Here is a 26,481-nt window from a genome sequence, read left to right on the forward strand (position 1 = left end):
TTTGAGAAAAAGAATGTTACCTACATCTTACTTAATTTTATTGTTTAAATTGTCAACACAATCCTGAATAGAATCCTGTGTCTTTTTTTTTTTTTCTTTTTTAAATTTTTTATTTATCAGCTCTAGCATGAGGAGTGTTAGGACGAGGGAGCTTGATGCTGGGCTCTGTCCCAGGACCCTGAGATCATGACCTTAACCAACTGAGCCAACCAGGTGTCTCAGATTCTTAAGTCTTAAACTAAGAACTGAGGAACAGTGTATACACAAAAGCAACCGAATTTAAAGATGGTAGTTTACTTACTATCTCACATATGCAATGTACATGTCTAAGAAATTAAACCTTTTCTCCAGATAGTGACTTTTAAAAATACTTGATAAACAGGTGGGGAATGATGGTAGTGAGGGAAGGTGCAAATTGCTCATGATTATTAAGCCAGTTTCATTTCCTTTGCTCAACACTTATTTTGAGAAATACACAGGAAATGATTTGCCTATGGTTTAGACAATCAACCAGACCATCAAAAGCTTATCTGCAGCGCAAGGGGCTCTGTGCCTGTGACTAAAACAGGAAGTTCCTAAGCTAGCTTGATAGAGAATAGATAAGTGGTAAGGGCAAAATCCAGAGACTTGTGTTGAAAAAGGCCCAATGCACTTTTTTCCCTGCATGGATAAATTAGATTCACTTTGCATACTATGGATGGGAGGTGGGTGGAAGAAATTTAAAATTTTTGGAAGGGGAGAAAAAAACATTCGTCCCTGGAGAGGGAGAGGATATTCCTAGAAGGCCTAAGGGTATTTTTTTTTTTTTTTTGTAAGATTTTATGTATTCGTCAGAGCACAAGCAAGAGAGGAAACGGGAAAACAGACTCCTGACTGAGCAGTGAGCCTGACATGGGACTCCATTCCAGGACCCTGGGATCACGATCCCAAATGACTAAGCCACCCAGGCGCATACCCACCCTCCAACCTGCCCACTAAAGGCTAAGGGTATTTTTTAATCCCTATGGGAATTTAACCAAACTTAAAAGCTTGGAGTGGGTACTCTTTCTTTTTCTTTTTTTTAAATTATGTTTATTACCATATAAAGTATTATTTGCCCCAGGAGTACAGGTCTGTGAATCATCAGGCTTACACATCTCACAGCACTCCCCAACTTCTATGATAGTTGTCTTCAATTGACTTATTTTGCTCAGCATAATACCCTCTAGTTCCATCCACATCGTCGCAAATGGTAAGGTTTCATTTCTTTTGATGGCTGCATAGTATTCCATTGTATATATATACCACATCTTCTTGATCCATTCATCTGTTGATGGACATCTAGGTTCTTTCCATAGTTTGGCTTTTGTGGACATTGCTGCTATGAACATTTGGGTGCACAGGGATGTGACATTCACTGCATGTGTACTCAAAGTTACTCATCAGCTAGCAAAGAAATAATTTCTACAGTTTGTATACTATTGAGCTTAATTTAGCTCTTCATCCATCTATCACTGTAGAATTTATTGTTTTGGCTAATTACGTTTGAAGGAGTTGATCAGTTCACTTTCTTCTGTTGCCTGGAGATAATGATAATAGCAGTAATAATGATAAAATATACCATGTGACTAGCACATTTTATTCACTTTCTCATGAATATCTGTTCAAAAATCCTGAAGATCGACTTTGAAAGATACTTGGTGGATATAGAGGGAATCCACAGGACTTTAGAAAAATTTTGAGGTGCAATGAATTCCTATACTTCAGTGATAAGGAATACAGGCCACATAGTGAGAATGAGTCTTGGCCATACTTGTTAGAACACTGAGGAGAGAACTTTGTCCTCCCTATTAATTAACCTTATTCACTTTGAAATCCCTTGTTTTGATTTTTCACCACAAGCTATGATATTGGACTTCACTCTAAAGACTAGAGGTCTGTTCTTTCATTTCTGAGCTCTTCCCTGCCATGCAGGAATCCCAGATAGATGGTAACACCTGATATGACATACAGCTTTCTGTTCCAGGGTCCATAATCTCAACACAGGCTTAGAACACAGCACTGCTTTCTCAGTTTGGTGTGAAAATTTCTCACAAAATTTTCATGTAATCCTTTTATTAATTAACCTTATACTTTAAAAACTTCCAAGTTTACAAAAATGTTGCAAGAATGATAAAAATAAGTTTCTTAGACCTTCATGTAAATATATTTTTTGTTAACATTTTGTCACATTTTGTTATTACTCTCTCCTTTTTTTTTTTTTTCTGAACTATTCTCTGAGCCCTTCTAAAGTAACTCAGGTTATATTTCCCAAGAATGAGAATATTTTTTTCCATAATAAATTGTAATGATCAAAGCTAGGAAATTTAACATAAATATATTGCTACTTTATGTAATATAATGTTAACACATAACTTGTGCCAGTTTTTCCATTAATGTGGTTTATACCACTTTTATTCTTCTTCATTATGTAATCCAATCCAGTATCCTGTGTTGTGTAGTTGTCTTGCCTCTTTTTTTTTTTTTAAGATTTTAGTTCCTTATTTGATATACAGAGAGAGACAGCAAGAGAGGGAACACAAGCAAGGGGAGTGAGAGAGAGAGAAGAAGGGTCTCTAATATAGGGCTCTGTCCTAGGACTTCTGGATCACAACCCTAGCCGAAGGCAGAAGATTAACAACTAAACCACCTATGTGCCTTAGCCCTGCCTCTTTAATATGAAACAATTTTCCACTGTTCTTTGTCTTTCAAGACATTCATATACATTAAGAATGTGGTATTTCTCTAGGTTGGGGCTTGCATGATGTTTTTACATGATAGGAGTTAGATAATAAGGAATGTTGTATCCTTCTCATTGCCTCACAAGAGAAGAGAGAAGAGGAGAGAAGAGATCGGTTTAACTCATTCCTTAACAATGACTTGGATCCCTTGTTTATTTGGTTTGCCCCAGGTTTCTTCTATAGAATTATTATTTTGTAATTAAACCATGGGGAGATACTTTCAGATTCAACATTACTATTCCTTATCAAACTTTCACCCAATAGCTCTGGCATTTATTGATTATTTTTGACGAACTCATTATTTCTATGACATCAGCAAAAAAAAAAAAAAAAGTGATTTTCTATCATTCTTTCTAATGTGACATTATTTTCCACTTTACATGTAGAAGCCAATAAAAATAGAACTTCAGGGCACCTGGGTGGCTCGGTGAGGTGGGCCCCTGCTTTAGCACAGGTCAGGATCTCAGAATCCTGGGATCGAAGCCCACATCAGGCTCTCTGCTCAGCGAGGAGCCTGCTTCTCCCTCTCTCTGCCTGCCTCTCTGCCTACTTGTGATCTCTGTCTGTCAAATAAATAAATAAAATCTTTTAAAAAAACAGAATTTCAAACTTTATGTGGTAACAACATGAAAATTAAAATAAAACTGTGAGCTGGTTCTGCTAGCTGATACTCACATTGTAGAGGATCCATGATAAATGGAATATTTTCTTTTTTTTTTTTTAAGATTTTATTTATTTATTTGACAGATCACAAGTAGGCAGAGAGGCAGGCAGAGAGAGAGAGAGGAGGAATCAGGCTCCCTGCTGAGCAGAGAGCCCGATGCTGGACTCGATCCCAGGACCCTGAGATCATGACCTGAGCCGAAGGCAGCGGCTTAACCCACTGAGCCACCCAGGCGCCCCAAGATGGAATATTTTCAAAGGCTCTTTCAACCTATGACTGATGCAGTCTTGTACTATCATTTTATCTGTACAAGTGAGCTTAGGGCTGGTTACAACTAACAATCTCATGTGTTATGGTTGTTATTTTTTAAAAATACAAATGCATATGTGTAAATCACATTCACATTTTGTTCTAACCTAATCTTTAACATTAATTTTAATCAATCTTGAATATTATTTTTCGTGATCTAGCAGAGAAATTGTTTGTGGTTACTTCTATGTGGCTACAGCAGAGTCTTGAGGTTTTGGATGACGGAGTTTCATTTCTACTTGCCATTAGTCAATGAGTTTTTCCATTATAAAAGAAAACTAAATACAAGTGGACCAATAGGTGGTTTCCTTTCTTATAGTTATTTCTGTGACTGTATGCTAGGAAGAAAGTTTCTACTCTTTATTAGAGAACAAAAAAATGACTTCAAAATTACCTGGGTCAGGTACCTGAGCTTCAGCAATCCTTAAACAAATACCATCTATTCTTCTACCAAACACTTACTTTCCTTACACTGGGATGAGAGAGGAATAAAAAGGTAGAGAGCTTCAAGATATCTCATCATTTTCCATTGGCTATCTGGAAAAAAAAAAATGTCTTTACCCAAGTACTGCTGTTTCTGTATGTGTGTGTGCATGAGCCTCTTTTTTTTTTTTAAGATTTTATTTATTTATTTGAGAAAGAGAGAGGAAGAGAATGAGTATGGCAGAGAAGTAGAGGTAGAAGCAGACACCACTGAACAGGGAGCACAGTGTGGGCTTGATGCCAGAACCCTGGGTTCAGGACCTGCCCCACCTAGGCACCTCCACTTTTTATGTCTTATATTTGCTATTGCTTGAAGCCAGTATTATCATAGCTGCATACCTAAACAATGACTCACACTCACTTTATAAAGACACACTAGCCATTTGTTTCCAATGGAAAAGGGGGGAAAAGTTTGATTTTAGTATGTTACGCAGAGTGTATGTAATAGTAATAATAAAAATAAATTTCCCTCTCTGAGGAGGGGGTAGCAATAGTTGTCCTTTTATAATATTTATATTCTTGAACACTTTGGATATGTAATACGTTTATAGAGTTTAGAAATCAAAATAAAATGAGAAGTATATTTCTACTCTAACCTGTTTCTCCTTGGATTATATTTCTATTGACATAAACTATTACACATAATTTCCTACAATAATTAAAAAATAAACTGATTAAACATGCATTTAAATGAAAATGATAATATTTTTATATTTAAAGAGTACCAGCATCATAAAAAAAACTTTGCTAATTTAAGGGGAAATCAGTTAAGTCTCATGTATGTACATATTTTTATTTTTTTGTTGGAAGGGTGAAGCCGACAAAACTTGTCCTTTCTTATTCTGGAAAGCCTCCTCTCTCACTAGCAAATATTTTTTTAGTTGGGAGTGGTGTCATTTCAGCCATTGCCATAGTCATTTCTTCTATTGTCTAGAATTTTCTGGCTTCTCTCCTTTTTCATCTTTTCTCTAGCTCTACTCCTTCCATTTGTCCCTTAAACATGTTTAAGGGAGCTAACACTGTGCGTATATACACTCTCTCATCTATACTCTTCCTTTCCCTATGACTGCTTTGGACTCTATTTGATTCTTTGTTTTGAGTTTTAACTAGTTAGATGTCTCCACATGATTATTACTTAAAGTCACCCTGTCTATAAAGGATTTTATATACTTGCCTTCCCAGCTTAGACCATGCATCAATATTATTCAAAACACGTGACAAATCAACTTTTTCTTCACCTTGTTCTTTATCATTTAAGTTCATTATCACCAGCATTGGAAATCCAAGTGCTTTGCTCAGAACATCCAAATGTGCAATTCAGCCTCTTTCTTCTTTCTCTCAAACTCTTTCTACCTACATGCCCTACATGTGAAAAGAAGAAAAACAAAATAAGATTTGCAGAGAGACCCTCAGGATAGCAAAGCTCTATCAAGAAGTATATAAAATTCCCTTAGAATAAAATATAGAAAATAGAAAAAGAATATACAATCAAATAAATGTGTTGTATACCCTGTCCAGAATGCATGAACACTTATTCTGATGTTCCCTAAAGTTGTCTAGACAACTAGTTGAAATATTATACTTTCTGCTCTTCTGGCACACAGGTGGCTCCATGGGGCCTATAAAGTGTTAGACCCTTTATTGAACTTTACATAGTCCCTCCTTCTATAAAACCTGTGCTTTTAGTTCTGGGCTTTGCAGGGAATAGCTGCACAGCTCTGGATCATCACCTGTCTGAATTTGCCTGTCAGAAAAATACATCTGTGTGTAAATGATACAGAATGGCTTGCTTTGTTTTTTAATCTCAAAGAGCCTTCCAAGTCTGGAGGATATTTTACTATCCTTTCTCCACCTTCCAATAAGTGGGAATGTAAATTGAGACACCTACCATGGAAGACAGTATGGAGGTTCCTGAAAAAAAGCTACATATAATCCAGTAATTCTACTACTAGGTATTTACCTGAAGGAAACAAAGCCATTAATTTGAGGATATATGCATCCCTATGCTTTTTGCAGTATTAGTTTCAAAAGCCAAGACACAGTAGCAAACCATGGGTCACTGATAGATGAATGGATAAGAATATAGATTCATACACAATGAATATTACACAGCTGTAAAAAAGAATGAGACCAACAACATTGACATACCTAAAAGGTATAATGCTAAATGAAACAAGTCAGTCAGAGAAAGACAAATACCATATGATTTCACTCACATTTGGAATTTAAGAAACAAAATAAATGAACATATGGGGGGGGGGGAGAAAGAGAGAGAGGCAAACAGACTTAACTATATAGAACAACTATATAGAACAAACTGATGGTTACCAAAAGGAAGATTGGTGGGAGGATGGGTGAAATAAGTGATGGAGATTAAGGACTGCACTTGTGATAAGCACTTGGTGATGTATGAAAGTGCTGAATCACTATATTGTACACCTGAACCTATAGAATACTATATATTCATTCATAAACAAACAAATAAAAATGAGAACCTACCATTTGTGACAACACATTTGTATCTAGAGAATCTAATACTAAGTGGAATAAGGCAGAGAAAGGCAAATATGTGATTTGAATTTTATTGTATTGTCTGGATAGAGGTTTCATTTACTCTCAAATGTTTCAGGGTAGAGAGAGTAGGAGAAAGTACAAGATGCAGAGGCCTGTTCAGTGTAATCTTCATCATTCTTACCTTCGCCATCAACAGAGAGAGCATACTTGTTTGCAGAAACTGAACTTAAAGATGGGTTTTCTTCAGGTTTCTTTGACTCAGGTGCAGATCAGAGTCTTGATCCTTTTTACCATCTTTCTTATGTGAAAGATAAGTGGGTTTTTTCCCTCTGTCTGCTGGACCATGGCTGGAGTTCACACTTTGGTTTTTTGGGACACTCATCCCATCTTCTTTCTTTTCATATGCTCTTCTTGCTCGTCCTTTCTCAGGTGGTTGAGCTGGAACTACTTCCCCCCCACCACTTGTAGAGTGGTGCTGTCAGTCTGTGCCAGAGCTCTGAGATCAAGCAGGAGAGTTACAATTTTGTTTCACCCAAGCATTCTCTTTTGTTGGGGTGGCTAGCATTACCTTCAGAGGCTGTTCAGATTTGGAAGGCTTATAAATTAGAGAATGACAGTCTTTGTCCTTATGAGGTGTTTCTTTTTCTAGAGAGTTTGCACTCTCTCCTTCATGCACATCTGCCAGAGGTCCCATTCTGTGAAGAGTCTGTTTCTGTGCTGGACCACTCCCATTTTTCATTCTCTTCATTTTGCCAGCTTGGGTATCTCTCCCTGGACCATCGTTCTAGCTTTGGTTTATTTTGCTGGCACTGCAGCTTCTCAGGCTCCTTCTTTAGCCACTCTTCTACTTCTTGGTCTCTGGTAGCTGTGTCAACAGACTTTGCCCCTCCAAAGAAAAAGCTTTGCTTGTTATTGATAGCTTGTTATTTCAAGGACGGCAAGAAAGCATCTCTATGACTCAAAGAGAAGAAAGACCTAATCCTTTCACAGAATGCCCAACTGATTTATCAGGCCCATTGATGATTGCTTCCCCCTTTGATAACTTGAAGGAACCAATTTTAAACCTTAGCTACATCTTCAAAATCCTTTCATCCTTGACATAATGTAGTATAATCAAGAAAGTGATGTAATATACCAACTTTTGTCATATACCTAAGTCATGGTACAACAGAAAGGGATGGAATAATAAATGTAATCATAGAATTTTATCTACTATAATTGTGCTCAAGAAAAGCATGGCTCCAAGAGTCCAAAGGAGCCACACTACATCTCAGTTTTCCACATGCAATCTCTTTGACTGCACAAGTAACTAACCTATCTCTGTTTTAACAATAAAAACAAGATTAATCCAACACCTACTTGTGTAAACTAGTATGAAACTATATAAGGTAATATTTATATGGGCTACTTGTTAAGTAACAACTGCTCAGTAAGTGGCATTAAGTCTTCCTTTTCATGTAATACAAAGATAATGTTGAATATATATATATTAAATATTGGATCTTAAAGCATAAAGGCAAGAGGAGAAAAATAACTTGTTATGATTGAAAATGCTTACTCTGGTAGTGATTAAGAAGCTAGTTCAATAAATTGTACTTTAACACAATGTGATGTACTGTGAAAGAACATATGGCATAAAAATGCCATTTGAATTTATACCTGGACAACAATATTTGCTTAATAATTGTCTACTAATTAATGTGATTATCATCTTTTTAGACTCAAACCACTTGTTTAACCCAAGTATTGTTACATACAGACTATTTGAACTTGGTAAATATTTGTTATACTGAGGCGGTCCTTTCCTTCTCCTCAGCTGAAGATATATTCTATTAATATTAAACCTATAGAGAAGTAAAAATAGAAGAACATTTCCCCAAAATCCTGATAAATTATGTGAGACAAGGGAACAAATATCAAGCCCAGGATCTATAGTTTCCATGTTGAAAAAAACTTCTTATCCACCTTCTTGCTTCATCCACCTTCTTGCTTCAAGTTAAAAGCCCATAGTAATCTCTTCCTCTACAAAGGGGAGAAGGGAAAAAACAAAACCAAAAACCCAACCAAGACCCTCACAATGTCTCTCCTGCAAAAACAAAAACAAAACCAGGACTAATTTGCTCACATCCTTGGAAATAAAACCAAAGTTTCCCCTGATTGATTGCAGACTTCCTAATATGTAGAGAATACACACTCCTAAATCCTCTTGTGTCTCAAAACAATGGGCAGAAAGAAATTTTGTCTTCTCACTGTATCGCCATCTTATTTTCCAGAATGGCTCTTGGCCTAGTGATGGGAAAAAGGCCTTCTCACTGAGGAGTCATCTTTAGCATGTGGGCAGTGTCTGGAAAGATTAAGAGATGAAAAATCCTGGGAATGAGGATGAAATTTTTGGAATTCTTAACAAAGCTAGTCAGAGTTCCTATCAGAGTGAATCAGAGAGCTAAGTATCCTAAAATTTTATGGAAAAGACAAAAGAGAGGGAACAAGGAAGGGAGGGAGAGTGAATGACAACACACAGTAATGTCCTAATTGTCAAGTAATGACATGCCATGCTTACTGCTGCAACCAAATGTTGGTAAATTTCTCATAAAATAGGAATTTTTTAAAGGGCAGTTGGAACAAAGGGACTCTAGGATTGGTAGATCATTTTTTGCTTCAGAATTTCTCTATATAATTTTCTTATTTTTGTCATTAAATAATTGGAGGAAAATACAATAATAATTCAGAAGCTTCCAAACCTCCAAGTTTTTGATACTGTGGAAATACATATAGACACAAATTGTCTGGACTTTACATGGGCTCATTGTCTACCCATTTTATTTAGTACTCTGTTATACATATTTATTTGAAGGCTGTGGATCTGATGGGACTCTCAGAGACTTTATTTATTCAAGAGACTAATAACATATCTACTTCACATAAGTCACCATTAAACACGCAAATGAAACACAGAGGGATTCTGGGCTTAGGATATTTATGGCCCTATCCCAAGGACTATAAGTCTACAAAACAAGCATTTTTCCAAAGCTCTACTGACATACATACACTTCACTCATTTTCTGGAAAATCAGGTCAAAAACATTCAATGGGTTGCCTAAATTTTTATAAAGAGAACAATAGGATAGAACTGATTGGTAATTCAGAAAATTTGGTTAACTCAATTTCCATTTACTAACAGCCTAACCAAAGGCTTTCAGAAGAGTTAAGTCAGCTTTCTGACCCGTGCTCATTTTTTCTATCTCTATTGGAGGAAACACAACCAATACTATTGCTGTCAGGAACACAGAATTGCAAGCAACCAGTAAGATGCAGTTTTCTCCTCTGAACTGTACTGGGTTTTAACTGGCATACTTCCTGTCATTCAGTCATGTATTTCTCCCTATTCAATTCATCACTCTGTTTTTAGTTTTCAGTAGCAAAGGATAACCTTTATTATTGTCTGAATCTCACCTTTAGGTCTAGATTTTGGGTTTGTTTGTTTGTTTGTTTAAACTGGAAAGAAGGCCATTGTACTTGTGAAAAGGAGAAGAATAGTGGATATTAGTAGGGGGTCATATTACCAACGGGTATTGCAAATTGTCATGAAACCTGAAAGCAAATATTTTGTGTTACAACTTTTAGAAATTTGATTACTGCTATTTTATGAGTGGATATTTTTTCCTTCTAAACATTTGTCAGATTTTTGCTGAAAGTAAGAACCAATTTGGAGTCATTTAGGTAGATGGTCTATGGATAGACTCCTTAGAGCTCCTTTGAATGCCTGGACAGACAGGTACATTTTAATCATCATCAATATACTGTGCCATCTTTATGGCTGTGATAATCCCTGGACTGTTGGGGAAAGGATGCTGAGCCAAAATTCCACCTTACTTAAATGTGTATTTTCATGAAATGTGTCCTAAGTAGTGGGCTTCAATACTATCTGAAGATGTATGTTGTGGTGTGGTCTCTCTTAACAAAGATACCAGGAAGTGACTCTCTCTGTTCCCCAGAAATAGCATTTTCTAATTGCTTTTTTAGTTGCTCAATTAAAGTTAACAAGAAATGAAAACTTCTGTGCTCTTCTGCACTGCAGTTTTTCCAGACAGAGCAGAAACACCTGTCCACACATTTTTCTACCGACTTGCTAAAAAAGTATTGAAAATAGCAGGCAACAGTATCTGCTCTGCTGCCTGTTATTTGGCTATGAAATAAAAACAAAAAAGTAGTATTGAATTTGCCATTTGAAACTGCAGCATGAAAATAAGAATCCTTAAAACTCTGAAGGATTTCAACATGTAATCCAGGTGTTAGCTCTGTGAGAAACTGAAGCTACATTTTATTCAAGTTTATGTCCCAGACAGACAGAAATGGTAGTGCAAGTGTTTGGTTAATGAACAAAATTCCTCCTTGAGTTGATGCATCTTCTACCTAAAATGATATCACTTTTAAATTTGAGTAAGGTCCTGGGTGGCTAATGTTATTTGTCTGGTTTTAAATTAGGAGAAGTTTAGAGATTGTACATCTTTTCTTCATTTACTTTTTCTTTTCTTTTACGATTTGGAAGATTTATTGAGAAAATCTGCCTTCAGCTACCATGGTGACTTGGGAGTGCTAGTTCTCTCTAACTTATAGTTAATACTTGCATTATTATGACTTGTAATAGCTAAGCATTTCAAAAAACATATAATGCAATAATTGATTTAATTAGACTGTACTCCTTGTCTCTGAGGTGAATATGACTAAGTTCTACTTAATCTCAAAACCAGAAAGTTAAGGGCCAGAAGGTTAGATACTTCTCTTTCCTAAGATAGGTATATCTACATATCCATACAGTATTTAAATAACTCATCCAGTTTAGTAAAAAACAAAATTCAGATTTCTTTCTCCTTCGGCTTAGAAACAAAAACCCTTCACATAGATTTGGGTGATTCTTACTTCCTGCAAACCTTAACTTTATTTCCAAGTTCTACTAACTAAAACTCCAATTATAAAACCAAATGAGCCATTTAACTTTGTGATGATAGCAGGACAAAGAAATTAGATAGTTAATTAAAATTAATCTATTTTTAATGACAAAGCCTTTTACAAGTCTTTCTCCTCTATTGAAATTTTTTTATATATCTTTTCCTGAATTTCAATTTGCATTGCTTTTAATAATGGTACACAATCAAGAAAAATATTTCTTTTTATCCTGGTATTTGTGGTCTTCCACAACTCTTGCAACTAAGGAATTGTATTTATTTGATTGGGAAAATATTGCTGATGTTACAGTTCTATAAGCCCTCCAAGAATCTAAGGCTTCCATAATTAAAACTGTTAAAGAAAATATTATTGCAATAGTTGTCAAAGTGGTAAAGCTTAATTTGAGGCTGTTCCAACAGGGTTTGAATCTATTACCACAGAGGAAAGAGATTTGAACTCATTTCTAAACCCAATAGTGATAAGTGAGGATTCATAGCTAAGGATCAGGGTGAAGGGTTAGTAGATAAAAAAAATTAATAGGCGTAGTCATCAGTAGTAGCAAGTAGGGGTATTCTTGCTAACTGGTCTATCAGAATTCTTGCTGAGGTCAGGCCCAAATTTAGATATCAAGGGTAGAGTCCACGGAACTTGCTATGTATCAAAAATGGGGATTATTTCTGAATTGACTTAGCAGGATTCTTGTTCATATTGGAGTATACAAAGACAACAAGGACAGACATCAAAAATAATACCTAGTTTAAAGAAAACTCAGAGGAGTCTAACTGAAATTTGGTCAAGGAGAAAGTTTTTGACAGACCCTCTGGTTGATTTCATTTAGCCTTACATGTTTCTTTGTATTGTTTTAAAATTGCCTCCTCCTATTTAGATTAAGGGATGAGAATCTCCCCATCATTTTTTCCTCTCACAGGTTTGACCATATAGAATGCTTCACTAACTAGATGTTCACTTCTACTTGCTACCCTCTCTTAATTCTTATTTTTGTCTAGGAAAAATATAAAAAATGTAAATTGGATAATAGGAATATCAGACGAAGAAGGAGAGAAGAAACAGAAGAAATATTTGAAAAAATAATAAATAACATTAATTATTTAAATTAATATCAGAAACCAAAAAACAGATCCAGAAATCTCAGAGAATACCAAACAGAATAAATGTTTGAAAAGAAACACAGAGGCATATTCAAACTCTAGAACTTAAGGAAAAAGAAAAAAAGTTATCAAAAACCAGAAGACAAAACACCAGGCCTATAGAAAAGTAAAGATAAGAATTACATGAAACTTCTCAGAAGTCATGCAAAAAAGAGAGGAGTGCATTGATTAGTATAAAGTATTGAGAAACACACATACAAACATACCAACCTTAATTCCATATCTTACAAAAATACTCTTCAAAAGTCTAAGAGAAATGAAGACTTTCTCAGGAATTTTCTTCATAGTTTATCTCCTTGTAAATTATGTATAAATATGTATATGGATATGTGTAATTTAAATATGTAATATATATCATAAACATGCATTTTAATATGCAAATATTAAATCATAAATATATATCATAAATATGCATTTTAATATGCAAATATACTAAACATATATGTATATAATATAGATATGTGTGTTCTATATTTAATATACACATTTATAATATAAATATATTTAATATATATTTAGATATATATTTTGAATATTTATATCATATATGTATGTACATATTTAAAACACAAAACATGATATATAACATGATCTTTTATATGTGTATATTTGGCCAAAGGTATATACATATGCTCTATATGTATATATGCATGTCTATATGGATATATAATGAATGTATACATTATAATTAATATGACATATACACACACATATATATCCTTGACCAAATATACATAAGTGTATCTATGTATGTATATATATATGTGTATACATGGTGAAGGATATGTATATATGTGTGTATATATTTATGTATATTTGGTCAGGATAGTCAAGAATATGTATACATATGATCTATATATTTATTTCTTAACTATATATATGATCTGTATATTTATCTATATGTATGTTATATATATTATATGTATCTATATCTATATGATATGTGTATTTAAATTTATCCACAGAAGAGGAAAGTTACATAGGACAGAAACTAAGATCTACAAAAAGAAATAAAGAACACAATAATTTACCTACCACATCATCCTTATCCACTAATCCATCAATGGACACTTAGGTTGCTTCTGTATCTTGGCTATGGTAAATATTGCTGCAATAAACATAGGAATGCACATAGCTTTTTGAATTGGTGTTTTATTTGCTTCAGGTAAATATACAGTAGTGAAATTATTGAGTCATACAGTAATCCTACTTTTAGTTCTTTCGAGAAACTTCGTAGTGTTTTTCATAGTGGCTCCAATCTATATTTCCACTAAGTGTGTATGAGGATTTCTTTTTCTCCACATCCTCACCAACACTTGATATTTCTTGTCTTTTTGATTCAAACCATTCTGATTGGTGTAAGGGGATATCTCGTTGTTTTGATTTGTACTTCCCTGATGGTGAGTGATGTTAAGCATCCTTCCTGTGTCTGTTGGCCATCTGAATTTCTTCTTTGGAAAAAACATCTATACAGGTTTTTAGTCAATAATATTGTAATAACAGAGTTCACTGACAAATGAAGACTGCTCTTACAGTGTGACCACTGAGTAATGTCCAGAATTATTGAATTAATATGTTGTACACCTGAAACTAATGTTACATACGTTAATCAGACTTCAATAAAAAAATAAAGACCAGCTACCTACACACGTATAAATATGTATATGTATATATGTAATTTAAATCTGTAATGTATACCATAAATATGCATTTTAATATGCAAATATACAAATATACTAAACATATATGTATATAATATAGATATGTATGTTATATATTTAATATATTTATGTATGTGTATATATACACATATATGCATATATATATATATATATAAACAAAAGAAAAAATTGGCATCTTTTTTACCATAAGTGCCCTTTAAAAATTATCTGTGGATTTTATATGGGGAAAGAAAATTCATTTTTATCATTAAATACTAGACCTATTGCAACATATTTGTGATAAATATGGAAAGGGAATATGACACAATCAGCAAATTTAAAATCATCTTCAGTTGTGTGAAGGTAGTTAAAGAAAATGCAGCATGAGTATTTGACTTCAACAGAAGTCAGACTGCATGAAGAAATTAACATAATGTGAAAGTAAGTAGAGGCAAATGAAGAGATATATATCTGGGAATCACCAAGTAAATGAGAATTGAAAGTAATGCTGATTTTTCCCTTGTGCTTAGAAAATGTTGGAAATTATTTAAGAATCACCAGTTCTCTCACAGTATGTTGGAGATGGGAAAGATTGATTTCTGTATAACAACCCACTGCATGCCTAAGAGTGTTCCAGGTACACATAGCAATTAAAATGCTCAGACATCCTGTCCTCAAGGAGGTTGCAATCTGAGTAGGGCACACTGATACAAAACAAAGAAATACAAATTATCCTCTTTATTCCTTGTTTAATGCTTTATGCTTTAGAATACATTCTGTGTATGGTGGGGATTGTGGATGACTTTTTAAAAACAGCATTTATTAAATAAACATGTGTTTGCCATGCCTCCCTAAGCAGGATTTCTCTTAGAATCAGTTCCTGGAGGGGCGCCTGGGTGGCTCAGTGGGTTAAGCCTCTGCCTTCGGCTCGGGTCATGATCTCAGGGTGCTGGGGTCTCTGCTCAGCGGGGAGCCTGCTTCCCCCCTCTCTCTCTGCCTGCCTCTCTGCCTACTTGTGATCTTTGTCTGTCAAATAAATAAATAAAGTCTTAAAAAAAAAAAAAAAGAATCAGTTCCTGGAGGCTTCCACTCTGTCCCACTTTCCCTGAAACACACATGTTTGCAACCCAATGTTCATACCCCTCTGACATACTCTGCATCCAACCCCATCTCTGCACTAGCTAGGAGTGCTGGGTATTTATAGATCACCTTTAATACCTAAAATTTTGCAACCTCTCCCATACCTATTTTGCAATTTGAAGTCCAATTGGACAGTTCGATTCATATGTGAATCCCCCCCGAATGATCAACCTATATGAATGCTCAATAAATATGTATGAAATATATTAATAAGCAAATGAATTAATTATAAGTGGTTATAGTTCATCCCAGCCAGTGTTTACCTAGGACTTTACCATATATTAGCAAACATTTTCAGTAAAGAGATAGTGATTATTTTAGAGTTAGCAAGTTATGTATTTTTGATGGAATAATTCAACTGTGCAATTGTGCTATGAAAACACCCATAGATAATAGGTAAATTAATGGGTAAATTGTATGTCAACTATTTATATATGTGTCTGTCATGTATTTAGTTATGACACATATATGATACATATGTGTGTGTTTATGTATAAAATATATATTTGTATAAAAGTATATATGTGTATATAAGTATACATATATAAATATATATATATTTTTAAGGTTTTTTTTGGACCAGGTTTGGCACCTAATTTGGTAAGTCACTTATATGCCTTGCTTTGTATAGCCTTCTAATGTCCTTAGAGGTAGATATTATTTCTTTCTTGCATCTAAAGAAGCAGAGATGCTGGGGTGAATAATTAGTTCCAGGTGGTATAGTGAGGTCTACCTACTCCAGAGACTATATTTCAAGAACAACGTTTTCCAAAATTAGATCTCCCTTCTCCCCACCAAAAATGTAGAAATAATAAGATGCTGTCAACTGGGAAAGGCTGAGAAATCAAAGATGACCAGCGAAATGTTTCTCTAGAATACAGATGAACAGCTAACATCAACAAGAAATAAGTAAGATGAGGGATTAAGCATTATGTTTCTTTGCCATTTGGCAATGTGTAACTTTCAAGTAACTTGGAAGAAAACAATTTCAATATGATGTAAATTTTAAAATATTCTTGGCCCCTTTTGGCACAGAGTACATAAATGTCCTGAGTTGTCTGTACTTTTTGGACCAGAAGTCATCCGACTTCTGTCGGTGAGTGGGTGCTCATATAAAGGTAATGGCCAGCATTTATTGAGTGCCTTCTATATGAAATGAGCTGGGCAAGGACTTTACACACTTAGTCTTAGTCAAATGACACTTTAGTCAAAATTAGCCTTTAGTCTCCATCATTGATAATCCTTGATTAAGCAAATAAAGAAACTATGTAAGATTTCTGCCTGTGCTTTCCTGGTGGTAGCATGTTAATCCTGATCTTTTAGAGAAAGTAACTCATTTTGACATTAGAAGAATTTTTACTATTTTATTCTTTTTTGCATGTTTCACAATTTTAAAAAATCTTTTAATTATTTCCTGCTTTTATCTCCCTATTCTTCCCCACCTTTATTTCAGTGCTGCCAAGCACAATATCCCATAAAAAGTATAAAACATAAAAATAAAATATATCAAAAGATCTTTAATCATAAAGGATAAGGTCAGGAAAGTTAAACCAAGTTTGGATTTATACATTGAGTTGGAGTAATTTTCCCTCACAACAGGGAAATAAGCCCTGTGTTAAGCTAGAGCAGGCAATGTTGAAAATTCTTCAGGGCTCACTTTGACATGTGTTTCTTTCTCTTTTAACAATGAAGTTAAACATGATGATCCAAAAAAGACATGGCTCTATCATGCAAGGTACCTGAGATTTCATTTTGATTGTCATGCCTCTCATGACTCTATAGGAAAATTACTTGGTCTTTCCATATCTCAATTTCCTCTGTTAAAGATGTGCACAATAATACTTATTAGTAGCAAATAAAGTCTATAAGATTTTATTCTTATGATATAGTAAGATCCCTTGCTTAATACAAACAATTGGTAAAGGGAATTTTGAAGTCATACAGATTTTAAAGAGCTGAGATAGATCTTACTAGACCTAACAACTCACTTTAAACACAACAAAACTGAGGCCCAGAAGATGTAGGGGGAATTTAACAATTTAGACACAAAGCTGATTTGTTTTATTTTTTTAAAAAAATCAAAGCTTTTCAAATGTTTCCAATTTTTCAATGAATATAAAGTATATTTTCTTATTACCTTACATAAGACAATGATTAAGACATGTCAGCAATCAGCTCTTGTAATATAATTGCCAGCTAGCCTTATATTATGAGCATATCATAAAAAGAAAATGGGCAAATTGCATGAGTGGAAAAGGAGCAAAGAAGATATATAATATTAAACATTCACTAAAACTACTATTGAAGAAATGAAAAAAATGAAATAAAATATTCTTTTTGTCTATGAAAGATTTATGGGATATGGAAGAGGATTTAGTCTTATAAATCATTGGCTGAAGTATAAATTCTTCCAATTAAAAGGTAATATGAAGAGTGAAATGGCAAATTAAGTAGACAAGTTCTTGTTAGGTTTTTTTGTTTTGTTTTGTTTTGTTTTAAGAAAAGGAAAAAATTAACTGTCAAAACTGAATTTGCCAGAGCTCTGGAAAATAGTCAAACCTTTACAGCAATGAAGAAAATATGCATTAAAATAAGTCCATATTCATAATGGCTGAAAAGTTATGTGGCATTTTTACTCACCCTTGGTCCAGCCTGGTCTTGGTCTTGAAGAGTGACAATCATGTTCCTATTTCACTCCTTTGAACTGCAGGAAACAGAACAGACTCTATTTACAAATTATGGTGAATATGTATCCTAACCCTGCTGGAGATACCTGAAAATTTGATGCAGGCACTTGTATATGATTTGGCTAACGCAGAATTCAAACAATTCTGTTCATAAAATGTTCAAGGCAGACTACAGACCCACAGATAACAGTGTCAAAAGATTATAAGTAGAGACATACAGGAGACAAATTAATGTCTCTGGGAGAAGTTGGAGAAATTAAATCATTCCAAGGCACCCATATAAATATTATGTATATTTATATTACACACACACACACACACAGGAATTTAGAAAACCATACTCAGGCTCTGCAAGATGTGTATTCAGAAAAACCTGAGATGATATTAAGCTTTTATCTCAGGCTGAACCTTGGGTTCAGGGAAAGTATAGCTAAGTGTGGGAAGTGTGCCTTAGTAACAATCAATCTCTGAAGAGTGGGAGGTCTGCTGTTACTCAAGGAAATCCTGTCAAAAATTGAACACAAGTTAAAGTAACATAGATTTCACTGATTGCACATGACAATATTCTTTGCTAAAATGGCCTGGAAAACTCTCAAGATTAACTCAGAAGACTTCAAAAGTAATAATTTTTCAAATCCTTGAAAATCCTGGGTAAGAGAGAAATTGTGATTCCCATGGTTATCACATTACAAAAGTCAAATGCTCCCTTTTCAGAGGAAAAAAACGTAAATTATAGTACATACTAAAAAAATTATGAATACTTAGGGGAGGAGCTAAGATGGCAGAGAAGTAGGAGGAACCTAGGCTTGCCTTATCCCTTGAACTCAGCTAGATAAATATTAAGTCATCCTGAAGGACTGTCAGAACCAACTGCACAGCTAGAGGAAGAGAAGAGGGCCACATAGTGGAAGGTAGAAGGTGCAAAGACATGATTTGGGGGAGAAACAGATCATGGGTATTATGGAGGGGAGACAACCCTGGTCTTGGAGAGACAAGGGAAGAAAGAGAAAAAGAGGGAGAAAAACAGGACCACAAAGGAGATTGCACAAAGAAAACACTTTCCCCTAAGTATGGACTGGATAAATGAGAGTAGTTGATTTTTATGAGTTTTTTTACAACCAGCCGGTGTGAAAGACTGGAGTATTAGAGGTCTGCAGCATGGCTGGTGTGGAGCCATGGGGCACTGCAGTGTCCCTGTGGAGAAGGAGAGCAGAGAGCATGATTTGAGGATCCCCTGGACACATGGGAGAGATGGTTTGCCTTCCTTGGAATGGATCTGAGATGGATTTGTCTCTCTGGGGACAAAGGAGCTGGTGAGTGCCATTTCTCCCATCCCTCAGCATAAGCTAACTTCAGTAAGCAGCACAATGCCAACAGTGGCAGCTTAAATCGTTTACATCAAGCCCTGCTTTCTGTGCTCTGCTGATGCTGCTTTTCTCAGGTCCCTACTCCAGAAGCACAACCCGTTTGCACATACCATATCAACTGACCACAGAGCTCTGCAGAGTTTTAGCCCTAGTGGATATAGCATCAGGTCTCTTTTAACAAGCAGACCAGAACACGCCTGGTTAAAATTCAACACAGTCTGGCCTAGGTCCAAACACTCCCCACCATAGGTAAGGAGAAACCCTGCAAAGGATTGACCTGAAAAATAGACCAATCAAAATACAACAGCAGAGTGCACACAGAGGCATGTATTTTCCAGAGGCATGTCCTGAAGTACCAGGCTTCATGACCTCTTCTTCAAAAAGCCATTACTTTTAGGAGCTGAAACATAACAAGCTTTCCTAACACAGAGAAGAGACCTGGACAAGAGGCCAAGACAGAGGAATTCATTGCAAAAGAAAGAACAAAAAGGGATCTATCTGAAACAGATATAAGTAATATGCTTGGAACAGAATTTAAAACAACAATCATAAGGATAGAGGCTAGGTTTGAGAAAAGCATAGTAGACCTCAGGGAGTCCCTTACTGCAGAAATAAAAGACATATAGGCTAGTCAGGCCAAAACAGAAAATGTTGTAGCCACAATGAGAAGCTGATTGGATGCAATGACCACAAGTGATGGATGAAGCAGAGGAAGCAATCTGTGATATAGAAGAAAAAATTATGAAAAATAATGAAGCTGAAAGAAGGAAAGAAAACTATGGAGTCACAAATGTTAGACTTAGGGAACTCAGCTACTCCATAAAGTATAATAATATTTGTATCACAGGAGTCCCAGAAGAACAAGAGAGGAAAACATGGGTGGCAGTTTAATTTTAGGAAATTATAACAAAAAAATTCCCTAATCTGGGACAGGCAGTCAAGTCCAGGAGGCACAGAGAACTTCCATCAAAATCAACAAAAGCAGCCCACACCGAGACAAATTATAGTTAAATTTGCAAAATGTAGAGATAAAGAAAAATCCTAAAAGCTGCAAGGAAAAAGAATTCCCTAACTTATAAGGGGAAACAAATAAGGTTAGCAACATATCTGTCCATAGAGACCTGGCAGACGAGAACAGAGGGATATAAATATATTCAATGTGCTGAGTGGGAAAAAATATGCAGCTAAAAATACTCTGTCCAGTAAGGCTGTCATTCAGAATAGCAAAAGAGATAAAGTGTTTCCCAGTCAAAGAAAAACTAAAAGAATTTGTGACCACTGAACAAGCCCTGCAAGAAATATTAAAGGGGACTCTTTGGGAGAGAAGAATGAAAAGCAACAAAGACTTGAACAAAACAGAGAAAATCTCCAGAAACAACGACTTCACAAAATAAGCAATACCAAGGCACTAAATTCACATCTACTAGTAATCACTCTGAATGTAAATGAACTAAATGTTCTAATCAAAAGACGTAGGGTGTCAGAATGGATAAAAACAAAACAAAACAAAAAAAAAGAACAAAACCCATTTTTATGCTGCCTAGAAGAAACTCCTTTTTAAAAATTATTATTATGTTCTGTTAGCCAACATATAATACATCATTAGTTTTTTATGTAGTGTTTAATGGTTCATTACTTGTGTGTAATATCTGGTGCTCATCACAACACATTCCCTTTTTAATACCCATCACCCATTTACTCCATCCCTTCACCTCCCTAGAAGAAACTCATTTAAGACCTAAAGACACCTGCAGATTGAAAGTGAGGGGATGGAGAATCATTTATATGCTAATTAATGTCAAAAGAAAGCTAGAGTAGGTATACTTATATCAGAAAAACTAGATTTTTTAAAAATAATTTTATTTATTTATTTGACAGAGAAAGAGATCACAAGTAGGCAGAGAGGCAGTCAGAGAGAGAGGCAAGGAGTCTCCCCGCTGCACAGAGAGCCCGATGGGGTTCTCAATCCCAGGACCCTGAGACCATCAACTGAGCTGAGGGCAGAGACTTAAGCCTCTGAGTCACCCAGACACCCCAAAAAACTAAATTTTTAAAAGAAGACTGGAAAAAAGATGAAGAAGCCCACTCTATTGTAGTAAAGGGAGTCTATCCAACAAGGAGATCTAACAATTGTTAATATTTATTCCCCCAACTTGGGAGCACCCAAATATATAAAACAACTAATAACAAACATAAAGGAACTCACTGATAATAATATAATAATAGTCTAATAATGGACTTTAACACCCCACTTACAGCAATGAACAGATCATCTAAGCAGAAAATCAACAAGAAAACAATGGTGCTGAATGGCACACAAGACTGGGGGCACTTAACAGGTAAGTTCAGAACACTCCATCTTAAAGCAGCAGAATACACATTCTTTTCAAGGGCACATGGGACATTCTTCAGAAGTGATCACATACTTCATCACATATCAGGCCTCAACAAGTACAAAAAGATCAGAAACTTGCCATGCATATTCTCAAACCACAACACTATGACACTTGAAGTCAAGCACAAGAAAAATAATTTAGAAAGACCACAAGTACAATGAATGGTCAACCCAGGAAATTAGGGGAGAAGAAAAAAGAAAGAAAGAAAGAAAGAAAGAAAGAAAGAAAGAAAGAAAGAAAGAAAGAAAGAAAGAAAGAAAGAAAGAAAGAAAGAAAGAAGGAAGGAAGGAAGGAAGGAAGGAAGGAAGGAAGGAAGGAAGGAAGGAAAAGAAAGAGAGAGAGAGAGAAAGAAAGAAAAAGAAAGAAAGAAAGAAAGAAAGAAAGAAAGAAAGAAAGAAAGAAAGAAAGGAGGGAGGGAGGGAAGGAAGAAAGAGAAGAAGGAAAGAAGGAAGGAAAGAAAATGAAAATACATTGATCCAAAACCTTTGGGTAGCAGCAAAAGTGGTCCTAAGAAGGGAATATACAGCAATACAGTCGAATCTCGAGAAGCAAGAAAAATCTGAAATAAATAAATGAGCTTTGCACCTAAAGAAGTTAGAAGAAGAACAACAAATGAAGCCTGAAGCCAGCAAGGGAAGGAAACAATAAGGATTAGAGCAGAAAGAAATGATAAAGAGAAAACAACAATAACAAAGTGCTATAGAATAGATAATAGAAACCAGGAGCTGAGTCTTTGAGAGAACTAATAAAATTGTTATACTGGACACGTGAAAAAGAAGAGAGAAAGAACCCAAATAAAATAAATGTGAGAGGAGAGATCACAACCTACACCACAGAAATACAAACAATTATAAGAGAATATTGTGAATAATTCTATGCTAACAACTTGGGAAATCTGGAAGAAATGGATAAATTTCTATAAACAGAATTTAGAAAATTCTATTCACTATCAAAACTGAAACAGGAAGAAACAGAATACTTGAGGAGACCAATAACCAGCAAAGACATTGAACTGGCAATCAAAAATCACCCAGCAAATAAAAGTCCAGGGCCAGACAGATTCCCAGAGGAATTCTACCAAACATTTAAAGAAGAACTAACACCTATTCTTCTCAAACTGTTCCAAAATAACAGAAATGGAAGGAATACTTCCAAACTCACTCAGTGAAGCAAGCATTGCCTTGTTTCTCAAGCCAAAGACTGCACTAAAAAAGAGAACTACAGGTCAATATCCCCATTGAACATTAGTCCAAAAAAGTCTCAACAACATACTAGCAAATCAAATTCAACAGTACATTGAAAGAATCATTCACCAAAATCAAGTGGGAATCATTCACAGCCATCAAGTATGGTTCAATATTCACAAATCAACCAATGTGACACACCACATTAATAAAGGAAAAGATAACAGCCATATCATCCTCTCAATAGATGCAGAAAAAGCATTTGACAAAGTGTAAATCCAATCTAGATGAAAACCCTTAACAAAGTAAAGATAAAGGAAACATTTCAACATGTGGGCCACAAGATCCACAGCTAATATCATCTTCAATGGGGAAAAACTGAGAGCTTTCCTCTACGGTTATGAACAAGACAGGGATGTCCATTCTCACCATATTGTTATTTGACATAGCCTCCACAATCAAACAACAAAAAAGAAATGAAAAGCATCCAAATCAGCAAGGAAGAAGTCAAACTTTCACTTTTCACAGAAGACATGAGACTCTAAGCAAAAAAACCAGAAGACCACACCAAAATGTTGCTTGAAACTGGAAGCAACAAATTCAGTAAAGTTTCAGGATAAAAAAATCAATGTACAGGAATCTTTTGCATTTCTATACACCAATAATGAAGGAGCAGAAAGAGAAAACCAGCAGTTAAGCGTCTGCCTTCAGCTCAGGTCATGATCCCAGAGTCCTGGAATCAAGCCCCACATCTGGTTCCTTGCTTGGCAGGAGGACTGCTTCTCCCTCCTCCACTCCCCATGCTTGTGTTCCCTCTCTCACTGTGTGTGCGCTCGCTCTCTCTCTCTCTCTCTCTGTCAAATAAATAAATAAATAAAATCTTTTTTTAAAAGGGGGGGGAAGATTAAGGAATCAATCCCATTTACAACTACATCAAGATACCTAGATCACTTACAACCACAAGATACCTAGATCAAAATCTAAGTAAAGAGGTAAAAAAAAAAAAAAAAAAAAATCTGAGCTCTGAAAACTATAGAATACTTTTACTGAAAGACATTGAAGATGATACAAAGAAATGGAAAAACACTCCATGATCATGGATTGGAAGTACAAATATTGTCCAAATATCACTACTGCCCAAAACAATCTGCACATTTGATATAATTCCCTATCAAAATACCAACAGCATTTTTCACAGAGCTACTACAAACAATCCTAATATTTTTTCTGGCACTGCAAAGACCCCAAATAGCCAAAGCAATCTTGAAAAAGAAAAGCAAAGCCGGAGGCATCACAATTCCAGATTTCAAGGTATATTACAAAGGTGTAGAAATCGTAACAGTACAGTACTGGCACAAAACAGACACATAGATGTTGTAACAGTACAGAAAACCCAGAAACAGACCCTCAACTCAATGGTCAACTAATCTCTGACAAAGCAGGAAAAAATATCCAATGGAAAAAAGATAGTATCTTCAACAAATAGTGTGGGAAAACTTGACAGCCAAGTGCAGAAGAATGAAACTGGGCCACTTTCTTACATTGTACACAAAAACAAATTCAAAGTGGATGAAAGCCCTAAATGTGAGCAGGAAACCATCAAAATCCTGAAGGGAACACAGGCAGCAACCTCTTTGACATCAGCGGTAGCAACTTCTTGACACATCTCTAAAGGCAAGAGAAAGAAAAGCAAAAAGGAACTACTGGCACTTCATCTAGATAAAAAGTTTCTGCCCAGAGAAGAAAACAAGTAACAGAACCAAAATCCAACCTTTTGGAGATGATATTTGCAAATGACATACATGATAAATCTACAACCCCCAAAACAACAACAACCCAGTTAAGAAATGGACAGACAACATGACTAGACACTTTCCGAAAGAAGACATCCAGATGGCGAACAGATACATGAAAAGATGCTCAACATCATCCATTAACAGGGAAATGAAAATCAAAACCACACTGAGATATCATCTCACACATGTCAGAATAGCTAAAGTTGAAACACAAGAGACAACATGTGTTGGTAAGGCTTCAGAGAAAGGGGAACCTTCTTACACTGTTGGTGAGAATGTAAACTGGGGCACTCTGGAAAACAATATGGAGCCTTGTCAAAAAGTTAAAACAGAATTTCCCTATGATCCAGCAATTGCACTATTAAGTATTTACTCAAAGGACACAACAATACTTATTCAAAGAGACACATTGTGTCAGCAGTGTCTCTTTGAATAAGTATAGCAGCATAATCAATGATAACCAAATTATGGAAAGGACCCTACTGTCCATGGACTGAAATGTATAGAGAAGCAGTATATACATACAATGGAATATTATTCAGCCATTAAAAAGAATTAAATATTGCCATTTGCAACAACATGAATGGAGCTAAAAGGTATTAAGTAAGCAAATAAGTTAGAGAAAGACAAATACCATATCATTTCACTCATATGCAAAAAAGAGGAACATTAATGGGGGGAAAGACAGGTAAATCATAAAGCAGACTTTTAACTATATAGAACAAAATGAGGGTTAATGAGGGGTAGTGGGATTAGTTAAATGGGTAATGGATATTAAGGAGGGCACTTGTGATGAACACTGGGTGGTGTATATAAGTGATGAATCACAAAATTCTACTACTTAAACTAAAATTACACTATCTGTTAACTAACTGGAATGTATTATTTATTTTTATTTTTTATCTAGCTGAAATTTAAATTAAAAACTTTAAAAAGAAAACATAATAAAAAATAAATCAAAAGAGAAAGATACCACTTAATAATTTACCTTCAAGTAGCTGCATGTTATTTTAGACACCCTTTATCAGATTGTGCAAGTTCTTCTTTACATCAAGTGCTTTTTTGTTTCTAATCAGAATATATCTATCTTCTGTTAATGTAGTTAATTTCATTAATTCTAAGATTAAACCAAATTCATATTGCTGACGTTGACCTTAAATGACTATGATTTATAAGTTATTTTTAAAAGTCTGACTGACCATGTTGGTGCTTATCCTTTTAAACTGTACTGTATATATAATAATATATAAAAAAATAATTCCACAATTAAAAAAACAGCTCTATCCTGTCTGTCTGCAAGTGCAAGTGTCCCACTCTTCCTCCTACGTCCATTTCACTCTCCAGTGGAGGTCATTAACTTGCATAATAAGGAGGAACTAATATAAATGCCACTTCCTCGTTGTCA

The 26,481-nt window shown here is 35.1% G+C and overlaps 1 protein-coding gene and 1 long non-coding RNA gene across 2 annotated transcripts in view; one reads left to right on the top strand and one right to left on the bottom strand.

Annotated features, from left to right (window-relative positions):
• LOC309856875 (neuronal membrane glycoprotein M6-b-like) overlaps positions 1-26,481 on the top strand; it is a 197,948-nt gene that overhangs the window by 167,098 nt on the left and 4,369 nt on the right. The gene's annotated exons all lie outside the window — the stretch shown is intronic.
• LOC309856897 lies at positions 5,443-26,406 on the bottom strand. The gene is made up of 4 exons (XR_014307401.1): positions 26,065-26,406; positions 18,287-18,350; positions 13,881-13,953; positions 5,443-5,577 (listed from the first exon to the last, which is right to left on the bottom strand). It is a non-coding gene; the product is annotated as an uncharacterized lncRNA (long non-coding RNA).

Source organism: Mustela nivalis (assembly GCF_964662115.1).
Source record: "Mustela nivalis genome assembly, chromosome: Y".
In the NCBI taxonomy this organism is placed as follows: domain Eukaryota; kingdom Metazoa; phylum Chordata; class Mammalia; order Carnivora; family Mustelidae; genus Mustela; species Mustela nivalis.